Source organism: Salvia hispanica, chromosome 3 (genome assembly GCF_023119035.1).
Source record: "Salvia hispanica cultivar TCC Black 2014 chromosome 3, UniMelb_Shisp_WGS_1.0, whole genome shotgun sequence".
In the NCBI taxonomy this organism is placed as follows: domain Eukaryota; kingdom Viridiplantae; phylum Streptophyta; class Magnoliopsida; order Lamiales; family Lamiaceae; genus Salvia; species Salvia hispanica.
Genome location: NC_062967.1, coordinates 54,036,560 through 54,049,351, shown reverse-complemented (window position 1 = coordinate 54,049,351; position 12,792 = coordinate 54,036,560). Strand labels below are relative to the sequence as shown.

At 35.5% G+C, this 12,792-nt stretch overlaps 1 long non-coding RNA gene and 1 pseudogene across 1 annotated transcript; one reads left to right on the top strand and one right to left on the bottom strand.

Moving 5' to 3' along the window:
* Positions 1-3,788: 3,788 nt before the first annotated feature.
* LOC125211551 lies at positions 3,789-5,301 on the bottom strand. The gene is made up of 2 exons (XR_007174540.1): positions 4,103-5,301; positions 3,789-4,037 (listed from the first exon to the last, which is right to left on the bottom strand). It is a non-coding gene; the product is annotated as an uncharacterized LOC125211551 (long non-coding RNA).
* A 3,013-nt stretch (positions 5,302-8,314) lies between these two features.
* LOC125210519 lies at positions 8,315-10,081 on the top strand (annotated as a pseudogene).
* Positions 10,082-12,792: the final 2,711 nt, after the last annotated feature.

Genomic DNA, 12,792 nt, shown 5'->3' with positions numbered 1-12,792 from the left:
ATATTTCACGGACGGACCGAAATGACAAAACTAGACAACATTTCATGGACGGAGGGAATATAATTTATTATTGTTCTTCAAGTTAATGTCAAGAGTCGAGCATAGAGTCAAGTCTGTAAGTACGAGAGATTGTAACTTTTTTCACATAAGAAGAAATACAATACATTAGTTATTTATTTCTCTCTAAATTCTCTGCCTAGCGTTTCCTCTTGAAACCTTAGAAACCTCACGCCCTAAACCCCGCTACCATCCCTGCAGCGCGACTTCTCTATCGCCAATGCCGCTCCAGCTGCCTTCTTCTCCCGATACGTAGAAGAACGTATCATTGGCACAACTTCCATAAACTTATTAAGTAACCATATATACGATTCTGTTTTCTCATCACTTAGAAATCCACAACCAAAAACTATTGTTTGATAATGGTGATCAACCCCGTACGAAAGGTGTAAAAATCATTCCATTCCACACTTATTAGTGTTATAAGTGGAATCAAACACAACAACATCACCAAATACACCATAAGCTCCCTTTAATTTAGGATCCGCCAAAAATATTTTTTGAATACATGATTTGCATCTGTCTCTTAGTCAAAGAAAAATGATGAATTATTCTCCTTTTCAGAAGTAAAGAATTCTATCAAAGTTTCATCATCGATCCTCTTTTATTCATCCCTTAATTCTAAATTCTTGATATCTCTTTCTGTGCAACCTACATTTTCGGGCCTCCATACTCCATCTCCTATAGTTGCAATTGTTGACAGGTTGGTATATCAGCTTTTGAAAATTGTTGAGTTAACACTCTCTTCACAGCATAAACACTACGGTGTGATCAAAGTAAATGGACCTTTGAAGGAGTAGAAAGTCCATGATTATGACCTTCCATAAAGACGCTAACACTCCACTCAGATCCAGTTTGTTGCTTGACAATGGAAATCTCTGTCTTACAATCAGTTCTAACTTCACCATGATCGCTTACCTGAATCGGACCACCAGTCGGTGCTCGATTTTTTGAACGAGCTTCATCAGTTTAACCAGTTTTAAAGCATACAAATTGTTTACAAATTACTTCGTTTGTCATCTTATTCTTTCGGCTATTGCTATATCTTCTACTAAAACCAGCTTCACGTGCATACCGTTTGTCGTCTAAAAATTCTTTGCCGATTGTTAATAGACACATATTCGTTTGTCTTTAATATTTACAAAGTTTTTTTTGTTAGATATTTATTTTCGGTCTACAAGCATAATTATACAATTTTTATCATCTAATTTTTGAGTTCATTTATCTTAGAGTTTTTTGAAAGTTTTATGGCGTGAACACGGGTGTTAACACTAGTTTGTTAAAAAACTTGAATAGTAACATCTCTTCCTACACGTATTCCAATACATTATTGCTATTACTATTACTATTGTTTTTTTTTTATTATTATTATTAGAGTGATTTTATATTTTTGAATGTTGATGTATGAAATTGTAATAATAATTAAAAAAAAGGAACTCGATTAATTTTAAGTGAGTCATCAATAACTAAGTAAAGTAATACAGTTTAGGTAAATATAGTCATGCTACAAATTCATTAGAATTTAAATAGTCTCTAAAAGATAGTTAAAGTGTGACTATTATTTGAAATACTTGTTAGCCATTCTTTATATAGAAAATATAATAAAAGAAAGAAAGAAACCATACTGTCTACAGTATCTAATTGAACTTTCACATTTCAATTAATGCAATTAATAGATCATAATGAATAGAAATTTTAATATCAAGCATGTAAACCAGATTACATCTTAAACATAGTAATTATATTAATATTGTATTAAAAGAGTGAGATACATGGCATAATATACAATCAAAATATATGTCAAATTACATGATCTTTCGTTCTAATCTCATCATCCATCGTTGTTTTCTTTTCCCTAGCAAAAAGAGACATGCTTTTAAATTAGAGTGGAATATTTTATTAAATTCCCACGTAGCAAAAATGAATAAAAACCATCAAAGTAAGGTAAAAAAAATCATTAAATATAGCTGGAAAAAAATGATATGAATAGTTGGTAACTGAATTTTAATTTTTATACTCTAGCTGTAGTTTAACTTTAAAGATTAAAAATATTAAATTGAGCCCAAATCCTTTTCGTTTCATTTTTCATGTCAATATTTAGTCTTCGTATTATAGTTTCTTGTACTTTAGTAATTTTATTGTTAGCTTTCGATTATATATATTTTACCTTATTTAAGTTAGGAGTTTTTAATTACATTAACTTTGTAATTTATTAAATTTAATTATTACAATTATCAATACATTTTTTATTTCTTTTACCTATTGTTATTTAATTTACGTATTTTATTTTTATATCATCCTATTCATCATATTGGGTTAAAACATATTGCCATATTGATCTAAAACAGGATAGTTAGGAATTGTAGGCTAAAACATGATAGTTAGGAATATCTGTTTCTGTCGTTATGATCAGTGTTCGTTCACGATAGAATACGAGAAATAATCATTTGTTGCTTAACTGCTGCGGGGTGACCGTTCCTATATACACATTAATTCCAAAATAGAAAGAGTATATTGTATCGTTATATGTCGTTGGTTGACCAGCGACTTTTCTGACCTATAAATTAGTTAACTGACAAATGATGGAAAATGTTTGTTATCATTAACCATTGTCGAACAACATTTTTGTCATAAAAGTAGTTTCGGCATTTGCGTCGTTATTAGTTGGTTGTTGGACCTGGTCATGCAATAACCTGTCTATTTTCACGACAAAAGATAGATAATATTTGGTTATACTATTATATGTTATCGAGTATTCATTATACACACTCAACAAATCTAAAAAAAGAATATACTCCCTCCATCCCACTTTAGGAGTTCCGGTTTACCATTTTTGGGTGTCATACTTTAGGAGTCCTGGTTGGAATATTCCATAAATTGGATTAGACCCCACATTCTACTAACCTTATTCCACTCACATTTTATTATAAAACTAATATAAAAAAGTAGGACCCAAATTACACTATTTTTTTTCACCAACTTTCTTTACATTTCTTAAAACCCGCGTCGAACTCAACTAGGACTCCTAAAGTGGGACGAAGAGAGTAGTAATTTATTAATTTTGATACAAACTATTTCACTGTTTATACCATTATATATTATCGAGTAATCATTATACACATGGAAGGAACGAATCTATAATAATAAATAAATAATTTATGTCTTTTAACATACAAACTATTTCATTGTTTATACTGTTATATATTATCGAGTAATCATTATACACACACACCAAATTTACAATAGAAAATAAATTATATCTTTTAACACACAAACACACAACAAATTTATAATAGAAAATAAATAATTTATATCTTTTAACACACAAACTATTTCATTGGTAGAAGATATATTGACATTGTTCAACCCTCATTAAAAATACTAGAAAAAATCAATTATTTAACATTATACGAGTATATCTAAAAAAAGCGTATTCTATTTTATTACCATATATATCTCTATCTAAATCCTTATTTTGTCTCTATCTAATCCTTATTCAAAATTATATTCCTTAAAAAAATATGGGTCAATGAGGGAGAGAAGTTGTAACTGAAATTATATACATGAAATGTAACACCCCAAGTTTTTGACATCTTTTAAGATCTTATAGAAGAGACGCCGAATGGCTAGACAAATTTTTTTTTACAGATAATTGTTAAGACGATCAAAGGAGGATTGGACATTTAAGATTGATCAAGAGTATTTTCAAATTTCGTTTAATACAAGAAAAGTTAAGCCCAAGATAAATAATGGATCAAGAACATGTTTCAGATTATACAAAATTTAGTGCATGAATTTATGAGTTTGAGAAAGAAAGATCATGACTATAATCACAAGACTATAAACAATGGGCCTAATCTTGTGAACCGCATCACGCCCTTTTGAAGCCCAATAAGTCGGCCCTATCCGATCAGCCAGTTGGGCCCGAGGCATCAAGCCCGTTTCGGACAGCAGCTTGGCAGCCCAAGTCCTCTCCCAAGCTGCAATTTAAGTAGAGACCAGCTTTAGTTACTAAAGAACAAAAGAAATTAAAAGAAACTCTTACCATGAGGAAGGAGACAACCTCTCTTTAGTTGGAAGACCAAAGACTTACCCAAAAGGGGCAAGTCAAATCCTGCAAGTCTTCACACCATATAGCAGAACCTGCATCCTTGCATATGTACCGGCCACAATCAAACAATGGGAGTTATTAGCTAAGTACTAGGTACCCATATGGAGCCAATTTTCAGTTAAAGTTTTGCTGCACAATCATAATAAAGAGGATTGCTGCAAGAAGAGAACAAAGGAATACAACAGCTCCAATTAAGGCCTCACGAGTACACACTCTGCCAATAAATTCCCCTCCACACCACCTATGAACACTCTCATAAACACCATGAGAATTTTCCAGCAATAGTGAGAGTGAGCTTTGTGAAAGGGGCAGTGAGTAGACTAAGCTATCAAGAGCACATCAGTTTCTCTTCCAGTTTCATCACCACAGCATAGCAGGTAAGTCACAACACCACCTTTTGTATCATGTAGAACAACAACATGATAGTGCAAGGACTTAGAAGAAATAGGAATAGTCTCAACAATCATTCTGCCCAGAACCACAACAAATTGCTTCTACCATGAATTCTAATGAATAGATACAATAATCGATCCTCACAAGATCAAAGCTTAAATAACCCCAATAGTCAAGAAGAATCTTCTCATTGCTACTGCCCAAGTTGGATTTCAACATCAACAGTTAGAAACTGATTCCAGTAGGCTCTCAAAGAATTAGTGATAGGATTTGGGAAATCCTTATGCAAAATCATACCAAATACTCAAGCAAACACACATAGCCGCTCCGAATTTAAAGGAATTGAGTAGAAGGGGAAATGGGAGAAGGCTTAGCTTAAGGGAAGGGTTGTCCGGTGGAGAGTCGGCGGCGGAGGAGGCGATGCCTCCTCTCCACTGCTGATTTCGCCGGGAAGGGAGAAAGCTCGGCGGAAAGCTCGACGCAGAGAGCTGATGCAGGGCGCTGGCAGCAGCGACGGAGATTCGGCGAGCGGCGGACGGCGAGAAACGTCGGCGGCGGTGCCGTGAGCTCTCCGAGCGAGAGTGAGAGGAACCGGCGGAAGGGAAAGGCGACGCCTTCTTCCCCATCGGTGAAATCGCTGGAGAAAGCGAGAGGTGGAGAGAGGTTCCGTCTCTGTCAGGAGAAGAGGGAGGCGTGAGGAAGAGAGGCGCCGCTGCTTCTCTATTCTTCTGATTAGGGATTTCAAGTGGAAGGTGAATTTGGGGAATAGTCAAGTATGGGAGATGAGTATAATTGAGAATTGGGCCGAAGGAAATTAATTAGTGTGGGCCATTTAATTGTTGGGCTAAGTCACATTTAATAATTGGAAGAGTAGAATGCCTCAAGAAAATGAGTTGGCCTATTTTATTAGTGGAGGATTTGGGCTGGAATTTAATTGAAGAAGCGTGTTGTTCCAAATTAGTGATTTGCCGGAGATTAAATAATTGGGCTGAAGATTATTTATGTTGAATTGGAATTAATTTAATGGTTTGAGTTGAAGCCCGAAAAGTCGATGAATAAATTCCGAATAATTTATTTAGATTCCGGGAAAATAAAGTAGTAAAGTGGGAGACGCGAAAGTCGACCGGCGTCGCCCCGCGACGCCTTGGGCGGCCACTAAGGAAATGGGAGGAAAGAGAGACGACGTTCTCGAGCCACGTAAATAATTAAGTTTAATAAAGAAGTGCCATTAATTAAATTTCCCAATTTAATTAATATGCAAGTTCTAGAATTTTTCAAGTAGTAAGCAAAGAATAAAAGAAATTAATTAGGGCATGCATTCCTAAGTATGAGATTTTGTCTCGAGTCTAATTAGTATGTTGTTATGTTATGTTTTTCACAAAGGACTATCTCCGCAAGTTAAGATCAGAGCGAGAAATTCAAGTTAAGGAAATTAAGCTAATGAGGTGGGCTTTCTATTTACAGTACAGTTCTTTACGAGAAGTATTTATGTGGGCTTTCTGTTTAATATACAGTATTTATGATAAGTATATTGTGGGCTTTCTGTTAATGTTACAGTTTTTACGAGAAATATATTTTTAGTGAGCTTTCAGTTTAAAGTATGTTACAGTTTTATGAGAAGTATTATGTTTAGAGTACAGTTTTTATGAAAAGTGCTATTGTGATATGATATTACGTGAGCCTTATACGAATGCGCTTTCAGTTATTTATGTTCCCTGAATGTTTTGAAGTATGAATGCTTCCAGTTATTTACATTCTCATTTTAAGTGAATGCTTTCAGTTATTTAAGTTCTCAGTATGTTTTTGTCTTGCCAAGTTTTGTTTTGAACTTTGTCTATCTGTTTGTCTAGCAAGGGCGACGTCCCTACTAGACCAGGAGTTCGTGAATTTCGGTTCACCAGGAATTAGTGAATGCGGGTTTGTAAGTGGGACGAGCCCATACATTCCGATTCACCAGGAGTTATTTCAGATATGGCATTAGTTCCAGGAAAAAATAGACTACAGTCACAGATTTTATATAAAAATGCTTTTAGTGTCCTCGGGCCTTTTAAGATAAAACCCCGAGCTCACTCAGTAGTGGCTTGACAAAACTAGTTTTCTTTCCAGTAAAATATATTTCGGCACGTGTCCACTGAGTACACCAAGTACTCAGCCCTGCATATGTTTTAAAAATGTGCAGGTTGAGCAGTGATGACGGCGGGCGGTGTTGAGCATAGACAAATGAAGATCCTTCGATAGAATAGTACTTGGATGCGTCGTGTCTCCACACACGATGTCATCTGCTCTTGACTCTTCCGCTGCAATGTAAAAGTCGAGTTTACACTCCTTGTATTATGCACTCTGATTTATACATATATTCCAAGTTATTTCAGTTCATGTTCAGTCGTGCCACAGTTTCCCCCTTTCTTCCCCGCTTCTTTCATCCTCCCCTAGTCGCGATCAATCGGGCTTTCTATCCTTAGAAAGTGCGGTCGTGACATGAAAAGCAACATCAATTTACTCCATTCCTATCTATATTTTGTCTTGTTATGAAGTACTTAATGATTCATGGGAAAAAAAGACAAACTTCTTCATCACGTCAACTCAATATATACTCATATTTCGTTGAAATGCTTGAGTTGTAACTGTCATGCAAACACATATCCCAATGCAATATTATTATTAATATAAATGGTCTCTCTTTTATATACGGAGTGTGAACTATCAAAGTTTTATATATTGCTCTTTCCCTTATTAATTGTCCAATTTTTTTCATTTTCGTTCGTCCCTTGTTAATTGTCCCATTTTATTTTTGGTACTTTTGATCGTGAACCTCACGTTCCACTAATACACTTTACTCACATTTCATTATAATGCTAAAATACCTTTTTTTTTAAATTCCATTTATAATCCACTTTTTTTTATGATTTCTTAAAGCCCGTGGTGGGTCGAAATAAGACAAATATTGACAGGCATAGAAAGTATTTAAATACATTTTCGCCATTCTTTTTATAGAAAATATAGTTGTTAGTAAGTAGTATGATGGAAAATTATGTACTTATCATCTACTCCACCTCACATAGTAGTATATATGCAATGAACATGCGCATGAATGTACACCCTCACTGCGGTAAAGAAAGTAAGAAACCATGTTTGTATATTTAAACTCTCACATTTCCACTTACATAATATATCACTATATCATAATATAAATCTTAATATCAAGTATGTAAATTAGATTACATCTTAAACATAGAGATTATGAATGTATATTAATATTGTATTAAAGGAGTAAGATACATAGAAAAATATACTATCAAAAGATATCAAATTACATGATTTTTTGTTCTTATCTCATCATTCACAACAACCATCATCTCTCCTCGTTTCCTTTTCCTAGCAAAAAGAGCCATGCTTTCAAATTAGAGTGGCATATTGCATTAAATTCCCATGTAGAAAAAATGAATAAGAACTATCAATGTAAGGTAAAAAGTATTAAATATTGCTAGATAGAAATGAATATTTGGTTAGATGAGTCTTTAGTCACGATAAAGTATTTGAAGAAAAAAACAAAATGTTATATAATTGCATCTGAGTGCAACCCTTATAAATAAGGGATCAAGCAGCCCCAAAAATTGTGTCTAAGAGAGAGAGAGACTTTGCAAATAAAATCATACTAGTTAGATTTTTCTTGAAAAAAAGAAGTAAAAATGGTGGGCACAGATCGAAAGCTCCGTCCCTTCATCTGTTGCTGCTTCCGTGGCTGCGGTTGCGATGGCGGCGGCCGCTGAGGTTGAAGTGATCAAAACGACCGAGTCGAAGCTCACTAACCCTGAGATTCAAAGTGTTCCCATTCTCGATTTTGATAAGTATGCATAGTTTTTGTTTTTCTTCATTTTTGCTATTTTTGTTTTATGATCTCTCTTTTTGTGTAAATTGCGTGTACTGAGCATTTTATGTGTTTTTCCTTGTTTCTCTCTCTCTTCTATCGCCTGCATGTGGTCTCTCTTCATGTATATAGGAGTGTTCAGTTTTGTTTAATTAGTGGTTGTGTTTTTGATCTATCATTTGTGTGTATATGCATTCAGTAACACAATCTTTTTTGATGTGTTTTTCACACATTTTGTGCTACTTCAGTGTGTGTTTTCTTTGCTTCATGTGTGCATTTTGTTCTTTATATTTTGACAAATTAAAGAAATATGGAATTATAATCTCAGGGATGATCCCACCATGTATGAAGCTTACTGGAAATTAATTGGTGATGATTTCAAAATCACCATTTCAGCATCTGAAGCCCTAAGCTACTTCTCCAACCCCAAGAGTTTTTGTTGGTATATGCTCCCTAAACTCGAGCAAGAAATCAAGAATCTCCACAATTTGGCCGGAAACGCCGTTGTGGAAGGTCGCCACATCGTGGTTGGGAAGCCAGCTTATCCAAGCCTCCCTTTACGCCCTGGCTGAACCCCTCGACCACCCAAGCCCCATCAGTGATGTGTCCGCGGCTCCCTTCTACTCCGTCAGTCTTTAAATCCCCATCAATTGCCATCGATTGTTTCATTTTAGCTATTGTTTGGATCTAATTAAGTCTTTGTTGGTTGTAGTGCTATCCGCAGATAGCAGACTATATGAGATCGAGGTTGTTCAAGTGGGGAGGCGATGCTCATGCTTACAACGATGACAAAGCCTACATAGAGACGGTCACAACCTCACATCACCGAACAATCCTGATGGTGAACTAAGGGGCCATGTGTTGAAGAGAGCCAATGGCATGCTCGTGCATGATCTTGCATACTACTGGCCTCAATACATGGCCATCACAAAGCCTATTGATCAAAACGTCATGCTCTTCACCATATCTAAATGCATAGGACATGCAGGGCGAGGATCGGGTAGAGGACCTAAAAATACATTGGTTTTCATGGCATTAAATGACATTGTTTATATGTTTTTATATGTGGTTGGTTTCAAAAAAAATTTTGGTGTATGTGAAGGTGGGCGATAGTGAAGGACCCTGATGTGGCGAAGCGGATGGTAAGGTACATGGAAATCAGCACCATTGGGGTGTCCAAGGAAGCTCAACTCAGAGCTATCACCATCTTAGAGATGATCTCCACCAACAGCTGCCTGAGTAATTTCTTCGAGTCCGGGCAGTCTGTTATGGCTGAGCGGTGGAAGAAGTTGCGAGAAGCTCTTCATGGAATTGATGTTTTGCAGGTCCTTGACTTTCCTCCTCAACAACTTCAAACAAGACTATAGCGAATGCCATCCAGGTAAAGAACGTCTAGCGATTGTTTGACTGTTCATTCACGTTGGTGATCAACATTGTATGATATTATCTGTTTTGCAGCTTACGCTTGGATGAAGGCCCAAGAGGGAGTCAACCTAGAAGAGGTAATGAAGGAGGAGAAAATTCGAGTACGAGGAGGTGGGACTTTCGGGTGCCCCAGCAATTATGCTAGGCTTAGTATGCTGGGCAGGGATAAAGACGTTGATTTGCTTCTAAAGAGGCTTTCCTCCATTTTTAAACGTCTAGCTCATTGAACCCTTTGTTCGTAGTTTAATTCTGTTTCAGCCATGTGGTGTAGTTGTCTCAGTACTTTGGTTCTTGTAAGCAATAAAACAACTTTTAATTAGTTTTGTTAGTTTTGTGCTCGTCCATTTTCATGACTACTCCATAATTTCTTGTGAGTGTTAAAAAATTCTTTCGAACTTAATTCAGTAAAATACTTTACAATCTTATTATTCAAAGCCCTACATCACAATACGTACATAATTATATCATCAACTCTCCAATTGTCAATCATAGTTAAATTTCAAGCTTGAAGCTTGAAATAAAGCACGATTAGATGATTTCATAGTTCAGTTTCATTCAATAAATTACTACACAACCAAGTAATAATATCCTAGATATTATCTATCCCAGAGTTCCACTTATCACAACTTTGCTCTTATAGTACTTAATTGGAATTGGTAGAGTATTACAATGAAATCCAAAATTCTAATGTATACTAAACTATGAAATCTCATACACATGTACACACACTACACCACACGAACACATATATACACACACATCAACACATACATACACCGCATATGTAGACACACATTACGTATATTACACAGAATAATATGACCCAAAATATTTGGCAAAATATTTTTGAATAAATAAATTTTTTGGTAGAATCAAAGTAATGTTCATATTTCACTCCATTTCATCCCCAAGCATATGAATGAAATCAATCAGAGAATAACAATTCTATTGCCTTCGTATTCCTTGCGCTTACCGACCACAAGAATGCATTCCCATCTCCGGTCCATTTCATCCTCGTTCTCTTCCATCATACCAAGTACCCCCGGAGTAATTCCATCAACTAAAGAGTAAATCAAGTGAAAAAAATCAAATCTTTACTACAAACGAATAATACGAACATAATGTATACTCACTCCGTTCACGAAAAATAGTCTCATATTGCCATTTTGGGATGTCCAAAAAAATAGTCTCATTTCTAAAAATAGAAAGTTTCTCTCTCATACTCTACCTTTTTTTCTCCTCTTACTCAACTCTCTCTCTCTCTCTCTCACACACACACACACTTTACCCATTTTTTCTTCTTTTCCCTTATTTTACCAATTTCTCATTACAAATAGCGCACAAATGAGACTATTTTTTTTAGATGGAGGGATACTTAATTTTAATATAAATTGGACACAAGACTATACTCTTACGAGTCCAATCCTCTAACGAGGCCTCATGGTATATTACCTTCCTTTTAATAAATTCAAGATTTGTTCTCACTCTCAAACCTTAGGATTTATTTATGCGACTCTCAAAAGGTTAATTAAGAAAATAAAGAGTGTTGGAAGGAAAAAGGTAGGTTTGTTGGTTGTGGCGGCAAAACATCTTGGATGTATGGAGTCAAGTGTGCTGCCATAGTTAAGTCCAGGGACAAGATGGCAGATAGGACAAAACCTAGTGTGTTGTTCCAGTGACTGCATGAGTGGAAGATAAACGGAAGTCATTGTTTCCTTGGCAGTTGGAATGGGAATAATCTCCTCATTGCCCCAAGCAGAAATTTGTTGAAGAAATAAGTCAAATTGTGATTTCCGAATGGTTGCCCGTTCGTTGAGCTTTGCCTCGATTGCTGCTATGCAGTTGGCTTATTCTCTTTCGCCTTCTCTAACGCTCTCAAACATGCATCCATGTTTTTTGGTCACCACTAACCAAAAAATTTTGTTAGAGAAAAGAGGCAAGGAAGGATGGCAATGAATAATAAGAACATAATTTATAATTGGATATAAATTGCTTTGAATTTTCATGTATGCTATCAGATGTGGTGCTGGGAAGGGACGAAAACAGTAGTGGAGTACAAATCGCCACAAACTTGCATATTAGTTACACAAGTGAAGGAATTTGAGCTGTAAGTTTGTTTTCCTTAAGGAGTATCCAGCTCCGCCCCCACGTGGTAGTACAATTGTTCATACAAAGTACAAAATTGTTGAAGTGATATTCATAAGGAGTATCCAAAACATGATCCATTCGTCTTAGCTCAACAAACATCTCAAATTTACTTTGTATCTTTTCCGAGCAAGAAAAAAGACAACTGGCGAGCAGTGTTGAAAGTTCGAGCAAAGAAATATGATGCCAGCTATGCCATCACAAAAGAAGCAGATGAAGACACAACTTTCCAAGAAGATGAAGTGGAAGTTCATGGAATTTTTTATGATATAGAATTTTCTAGAAACTAAACAATATTAGTGAGGATGTTCTCCATCTAAATGTTAAATTTCAAAAGTATCTGTAAGCATTATTTGTTAAAGACTTCAATTCTGTACCACTTTATTCAGTTTGTCTGATGTCTAAGCTTACTATTTTCCACTTTGGCTGTACTATTCTCCATCATATATTTATCTAATGGAAATTAAATTTTTATTATTAGTATATTACTCTTTGTATGTGTGTTATTCTTTTTTGGCGTTGATGTTAAATCTTTTGATGGTGTCCAATTTGCAGGATTATCCTTTACTTACCATCCATGCATCATAACTTGGTCATGCATTCTGTTATCTTTTGCTCTTTCTTTTAGTTTGAATAGTTTCTGCAAAATGTAATAAATACATTTATTCATTAACTGCTGCATTTCAGGTCGGTGAACTGATGCATTTCCACCGCTCTTTGCCACTGTTCGTCACTCTCCTCGTTCCGCTGCGACTTTTCTCCATCACCTATTTCTCTCAAGCTTTAAGGTAAC